Raw genomic sequence first — 6000 nt, 5'->3', positions numbered from 1 at the left:
CGGTCATCTGCAGGGGGCGCTCTCGTCGCTGGCTGTTTGCTGGCTACACATTGCAGCCCTCTAGCAGTCATCGGCAGGGGGCGCTCTGGTCGCCGGCTGCTCACTGCCGGCCCTCTAGCGGTCAAGAGCAGGGGGCGCTCTGGTCGCCGGCTGCTCACTGCCGGCCCTCTAGCGGTCATCGGCAGGGGGCGCTCTGGTCGCCAGCTGCTCACTGCCGCCCTCTAGCAGTCATCAGCAGGGGGCGCTGTGGTCGCCAGCTGCTCACTGCAGCCCTCTAGCAGTCATCAGCAGGGGGCGCTGTGGTCGCTGGCTGCTCTCTGCAGCCCTCTAGCGGTCATCAGCAGGAGGCGCTCTGGTCGCTGACTGCTCACTGCCGGCCCTCTAGCGGTCATCAGCAGGGGGCGCTCTGGTCACTGACTGCTCACTGCCGGCCCTCTAGCGGTCATCAGCAGGGGGCACTCTGGTCGCCAGCTGCTCACTGCAGCCCTCTAGCAGTCATCAGCAGGGGGCGCTGTGGTCGCCAGCTGCTCACTGCAGCCCTCTAGCAGTCATCAGCAGGGGGCGCTGTGGTCGCTGGCTGCTCTCTGCAGCCCTCTAGCGGTCATCTGCAGGGGGCGCTCTGGTCGCTGGCTATTCGCCGGCTGCTTTCTGCAGCCCTCTAGCGGCCATCTGCAGGGGGCGCTCTCGTCGCTGGCTGTTTGCTGGCTACACATTGCAGCCCTCTAGCAGTCATCGGCAGGGGGCGCTCTGGTCGCCGGCTGCTCACTGCCGGCCCTCTAGCGGTCATCAGCAGGGGGCGCTCTGGTCGCCGGCTGCTCACTGCCGGCCCTCTAGCGGTCATCGGCAGGGGGCGCTCTGGTCGCCAGCTGCTCACTGCCGCCCTCTAGCAGTCATCAGCAGGGGGCGCTGTGGTCGTCAGCTGCTCACTGCAGCCCTCTAGCAGTCATCAGCAGGGGGCGCTGTGGTCGCTGGCTGCTCTCTGCAGCCCTCTAGCGGTCATCAGCAGGGGGCGCTCTGGTCGCTGACTGCTCACTGCCGGCCCTCTAGCGGTCATCAGCAGGGGGCGCTCTGGTCGCTGACTGCTCACTGCCGGCCCTCTAGCGGTCATCAGCAGGGGGCACTCTGGTCGCCAGCTGCTCACTGCAGCCCTCTAGCAGTCATCAGCAGGGGGCGCTGTGGTCGCCGGCTGCTCACTGCAGCCCTCTAGCCGTCATCGGCAGGGGACGCTCTGGTCGCCGGCTGCTCTCTGCAGCCCTCTAGCGGTCATCGGCAGGGGGCGCTCTGGTCGCTGGCTATTCGCTGGTTGTTCACTGCAGCCCTCTAGCGGTCATTGGCAGGGGGCGCTCTCGTCGCTGGCTGTTTGCTGGCTACACACTGCAGCCCTCTAGTGGTCATCTGCAGGGGGCGCTCTCATCGCTGGCTGTTTGCTGGCTGCTCACTGCAGCCCTCTAGCGGTCATTGGCAGGGGACGCTGTGGTCGCCGGCTGCTCTCTGCAGCCCTCTAGCGGTCATCGGCAGGGGGCGCTCTCGTCGCTGGCTGTTTGCTGGCTACACACTGCAGCCCTCTAGCGGTCATCTGCAGGGGGCGCTCTCGTCGCCAGCTGCTCACTGCCGGCCCTCTAGCGGTCATCGGCAGGGGGCGCTCTGGTCGCCAGCCGCTCACTGCCGGCCCTCTAGCGGTCATCGGCAGGGGGCGCTCTGGTCGCTGGCTATTCGCCGGCTGCTCTCTGCAGCCCTCTAGCGGTCATCTGCAGGGGGCGCTCTCGTCGCTGGCTGTTTGCTGGCTACACACTGCAGCCCTCTAGCAGTCATCGGCAGGGGGCGCTCTGGTCGCCGGCTGCTCACTGCCGGCCCTCTAGCGGTCATCGGCAGGGGGCGCTGTGGTCGCCGGCTGCTCACTGCCGGCCCTCTAGCGGTCATCGGCAGGGGGCGCTCTGGTCGCCAGCTGCTCACTGCCGCCCTCTAGCAGTCATCAGCAGGGGGCGCTGTGGTCGCCAGCTGCTCACTGCAGCCCTCTAGCAGTCATCAGCAGGGGGCGCTGTGGTCGCCGGCTGCTCTCTGCAGCCCTCTAGCGGTCATCAGCAGGGGGCGCTCTGGTCGCTGACTGCTCACTGCCGGCCCTCTAGCGGTCATCAGCAGGGGGCGCTCTGGTCGCTGACTGCTCACTGCCGGCCCTCTAGCGGTCATCAGCAGGGGGCACTCTGGTCGCCAGCTGCTCACTGCAGCCCTCTAGCAGTCATCAGCAGGGGGCGCTGTGGTCGCCGGCTGCTCACTGCAGCCCTCTAGCCGTCATCGGCAGGGGACGCTCTGGTCGCCGGCTGCTCTCTGCAGCCCTCTAGCGGTCATCGGCAGGGGGCGCTCTGGTCGCTGGCTATTCGCTGGTTGTTCACTGCAGCCCTCTAGCGGTCATTGGCAGGGGGCGCTCTGGTCGCCAGCTGCTCACTGCCGCCTTCTAGCGGTCATCAGCAGGGGGGCGCTGTGGTCGCTGGCTGATCGCTGGTTGTTCACTGCAGCTCTCTAGCGGTCATCAGCTGGGGGCGCTCTGGTCGCCGGCTGCTCACTGCCGGCCCTCTAGCCGTCATCAGCAGGGGGCGCTCTGGTCGCTGGCTATTCGCTGGTTGTTCACTGCAGCCCTCTAGCGGTCATCGGCAGGGGGCGCTCTCGTCGCTGGCTGTTTGCTGGCTACACACTGCAGCCCTCTAGCGGTCATCGGCAGGGGGCTCTCTAGTCGCCGGCTGCTCACTGCAGCCCCCTAGCGGTCATCTGCAGGGGGCGCTCTGGTCGCCAGCTGCTCACTGCAGCCCTCTAGCAGTCATCTGCAGGGGGCTCTCTGGTCGCCAGCTGCTCACTGCCGGCCCTCTAGCGGTCATCGGCAGGGGGCTCTCTGGTCGCCGGCTGCTCACTGCAGCCCTCTAGTGGTCATCGGCAGGGGGCGCTCTCGTCACTGGCTGTTTGCTGGCTACACACTGCAGCCCGCTAGCAGTCATTGGCAGGGGACGCTGTGGTCGCCGGCTGCTCTCTGCAGCCCTCTAGCGGTCATCAGCAGGGGGCGCTGTGGTCGCCGGCTTCTCTCTGCAGCCCTCTAGCGGTCATCAGCAGGGGGCGCTGTGGTCGCCGGCTGCTCTCTGCAGCCCTCTAGCGGTCATCGGCAGGGGGCGCTCTGGTCGCCAGCTGCTCACTGCCGCCCTCTAGTGGTCATCAGCAGGGGGCGCTGTGGTCGCCAGCTGCTCACTGCAGCCCTCTAGCAGTCATCAGCAGGGGGCGCTGTGGTCGCCGGCTGCTCTCTGCAGCCCTCTAGTGGTCATCAGCAGGGGGCGCTGTGGTCGCCGGCTGCTCTCTGCAGCCCTCTAGCAGTCATCAGCAGGGGGCGCTCTGGTCGCCGGCTGCTCACTGCCGGCCCTCTAGCGGTCATCAGCAGGGGGCGCTCTGGTCGCTGGCTATTCGCCGGCTGCTCTCTGCAGCCCTCTAGCGGTCATCTGCAGGGGGCGCTCTCGTCGCTGGCTGTTTGTTGGCTACACACTGCAGCCTTCTAGCGGTCATCGGCAGGGGGCGCTCTGGTCGCTGGCTATTCGCCGGCTGCTCTCTGCAGCCCTCTAGCGGTCATCTGCAGGGGGCGCTCTGGTCGCTGGCTATTCGCCGGCTGCTCTCTGCAGCCCTCTAGCGGTCATCTGCAGGGGGCGCTCTGGTCGCTGGCTATTCGCCGGCTGCTCTCTGCAGCCCTCTAGCGGTCATCTGCAGGGGGCGCTCTGGTCGCTGGCTATTCGCCGGCTGCTCTCTGCAGCCCTCTAGCGGTCATCTGCAGGGGGCGCTCTCATCGCTGGCTGTTTGCTGGCTACACATTGCAGCCCTCTAGCAGTCATCGGCAGGGGGCGCTCTGGTCGCCGGCTGCTCACTGCAGCCCTCTAGTGGTCATCTGCAGGGGGCGCTCTCATCGCTGGCTGTTTGCTGGCTGCTCACTGCAGCCCTCTAGCGGTCATTGGCAGGGGACGCTGTGGTCGCCGGCTGCTCTCTGCAGCCCTCTAGCGGTCATCGGCAGGGGGCGCTCTCGTCGCTGGCTGTTTGCTGGCTACACACTGCAGCCCTCTAGCGGTCATCTGCAGGGGGCGCTCTCGTCGCCAGCTGCTCACTGCCGGCCCTCTAGCGGTCATCGGCAGGGGGCGCTCTGGTCGCCAGCCGCTCACTGCCGGCCCTCTAGCGGTCATCGGCAGGGGGCGCTCTGGTCGCTGGCTATTCGCCGGCTGCTCTCTGCAGCCCTCTAGCGGTCATCTGCAGGGGGCGCTCTCGTCGCTGGCTGTTTGCTGGCTACACACTGCAGCCCTCTAGCAGTCATCGGCAGGGGGCGCTCTGGTCGCCGGCTGCTCACTGCCGGCCCTCTAGCGGTCATCGGCAGGGGGCGCTGTGGTCTGCCGGCTGCTCACTGCCGGCCCTCTAGCGGTCATCGGCAGGGGGCGCTCTGGTCGCCAGCTGCTCACTGCCGCCCTCTAGCAGTCATCAGCAGGGGGCGCTCTGGTCGCCAGCTGCTCACTGCAGCCCTCTAGCAGTCATCAGCAGGGGGCGCTGTGGTCGCCGGCTGCTCTCTGCAGCCCTCTAGCGGTCATCAGCAGGGGGCGCTGTGGTCGCCGGCTGCTCTCTGCAGCCCTCTAGCGGTCATCAGCAGGGGGCGCTGTGGTCGCCGGCTGCTCTCTGCAGCCCTCTAGCGGTCATCGGCAGGGGGCGCTCTGGTCGCCAGCTGCTCACTGCCGCCCTCTAGTGGTCATCAGCAGGGGGCGCTGTGGTCACCAGCTGCTCACTGCAGCCCTCTAGCAGTCATCAGCAGGGGGCGCTGTGGTCGCCGGCTGCTCTCTGCAGCCCTCTAGCGGTCATCAGCAGGGGGCGCTGTGGTCGCCGGCTGCTCTCTGCAGCCCTCTAGCAGTCATCAGCAGGGGGCGCTCTGGTCGCCGGCTGCTCACTGCCGGCCCTCTAGCGGTCATCAGCAGGGGGCGCTCTGGTCGCTGGCTATTCGCCGGCTGCTCTCTGCAGCCCTCTAGCGGTCATCTGCAGGGGGCGCTCTCGTCGCTGGCTGTTTGTTGGCTACACACTGCAGCCTTCTAGCGGTCATCGGCAGGGGGCGCTCTGGTCGCTGGCTATTCGCCGGCTGCTCTCTGCAGCCCTCTAGCGGTCATCTGCAGGGGGCGCTCTAGTCGCTGGCTATTCGCCGGCTGCTCTCTGCAGCCCTCTAGCGGTCATCTGCAGGGGGCGCTCTGGTCGCTGGCTATTCGCCGGCTGCTCTCTGCAGCCCTCTAGCGGTCATCTGCAGGGGGCGCTCTGGTCGCTGGCTATTCGCCGGCTGCTCTCTGCAGCCCTCTAGCGGTCATCTGCAGGGGGCGCTCTCAACGCTGGCTGTTTGCTGGCTACACATTGCAGCCCTCTAGCAGTCATCGGCAGGGGGCGCTCTGGTCGCCGGCTGCTCACTGCCGGCCCTCTAGCGGTCATCGGCAGGGGGCGCTCTGGTCGCCAGCTGCTCACTGCCGCCCTCTAGCAGTCATCAGCAGGGGGCGCTGTGGTCGCCAGCTGCTCACTGCAGCCCTCTAGCAGTCATCAGCAGGGGGCGCTGTGGTCGCTGGCTGCTCTCTGCAGCCCTCTAGCGGTCATCAGCAGGGGGCGCTCTGGTCGCTGACTGCTCACTGCCGGCCCTCTAGCGGTCATCAGCAGGGGGCACTCTGGTCGCCACCTGCTCACTGCAGCCCTCTAGCAGTCATCAGCAGGGGGCGCTGTGGTCGCCAGCTGCTCACTGCAGCCCTCTAGCAGTCATCAGCAGGGGGCGCTGTGGTCGCTGGCTGCTCTCTGCAGCCCTCTAGCGGTCATCTGCAGGGGGCGCTCTGGTCGCTGGCTATTCGCCGGCTGCTTTCTGCAGCCCTCTAGCGGTCATCTGCAGGGGGCGCTCTCGTCGCTGGCTGTTTGCTGGCTACACATTGCAGCCCTCTAGCAGTCATCGGCAGGGGGCGCTCTGGTCGCCGGCTG

The sequence above is a fragment of the Thunnus thynnus genome, unplaced genomic scaffold, assembly GCF_963924715.1.
Source record: "Thunnus thynnus unplaced genomic scaffold, fThuThy2.1 SCAFFOLD_36, whole genome shotgun sequence".
Lineage (NCBI taxonomy): Eukaryota > Metazoa > Chordata > Actinopteri > Scombriformes > Scombridae > Thunnus > Thunnus thynnus.
Note: the sequence above shows the minus strand (reverse complement) of the source record.